Here is a 1,155-nt window from a genome sequence, read left to right on the forward strand (position 1 = left end):
AATGTGGAAAATAATGTGTTTTTTGAACTTTATACTGCATAAACACATTTCATTACACCAAATACACAAAATAATGTTCTTTTTAGCAACATCATATGACCCCTTTAAAAAAATGGGGGCAATTGTCCATTAATGGTGGCAATCAGTAGGCTAATTTCTAATGAAAAGACCAATTTATATGACAGATTTTAATGTAGGCTTTGTAGGGATTTCTATCACGAACGGACACTGATATGCCACTGAATCAACTCATCATGAGATCTAAACTAATTAAATCAGGAGACAACAAAGCTTTCTTTGTCTCAGGACTGGAAAGTTCGTTCATAACATATAGAAACCACAATGTCTTGTGACCACCAATGAATGAACTATTACATCCAACAGGAAAAGGACAGTAATTTAATCACACCCTCAGGCTTGCAAAACAACAGACCTAAGGACCAGTGATAACGTGATTCAATCTATACGTGACCACCACATGACTTTTTGACCATCTGCTTCCCTCCCTTCCTTTCTCTATTAAGAGAGGAAACGCAGACTTACACAGACAATTCATGACAATCATTGAAAATCATTTAAAGTATCGGGGCAATATATATTCACAAATAATATGTTTTATGTCTGATATATGTGTGATGTGTTTCCTGTAATCGGTGCAAGTTTAACCAATGTGGTATAACACCTTTTAGTAATTAAGATTATTAATGTGTATGCAAACTACCCGATATTGAGCTTGAATGAAACGCTTGTTTTATTCGCCGAACATTGGTGTTGGTGAAAATTGTATATTCTGTATCATTTTCCGGTGATGATATTTTTATAAGAAGTTCTTAAAAACTTGCCAAAATACTCCCCATGAACAGCAAGTGACTTGTGCATGAAAAGGAACCACACAGGGCGTGGCTAAACCCCGCAGCCACCATCTGATTGGACACCGACCTGTGGGAGGGACAAAAGTCAGCCTGCTTAAAAATGGACACAAAGCCCTCTCGCTCACTCGCTCGCTCGCTCTCTCTCTCTCAAGACCTTTGGCTTTCACTTTGGTGACCGCGCTCCGAAGCGCTCCCATGCCGTAACATCCAACACTCAAACACTTCAGTTGAAACTTCGCGATCTTCAAAGAACTTGTCTTTTAATCTCAGACTTTTTAGCAGA

The sequence above is a fragment of the Sinocyclocheilus grahami genome, unplaced genomic scaffold, assembly GCF_001515645.1.
Source record: "Sinocyclocheilus grahami isolate Dianchi unplaced genomic scaffold, SAMN03320097.WGS_v1.1 scaffold1998.1, whole genome shotgun sequence".
NCBI lineage: Eukaryota > Metazoa > Chordata > Actinopteri > Cypriniformes > Cyprinidae > Sinocyclocheilus > Sinocyclocheilus grahami.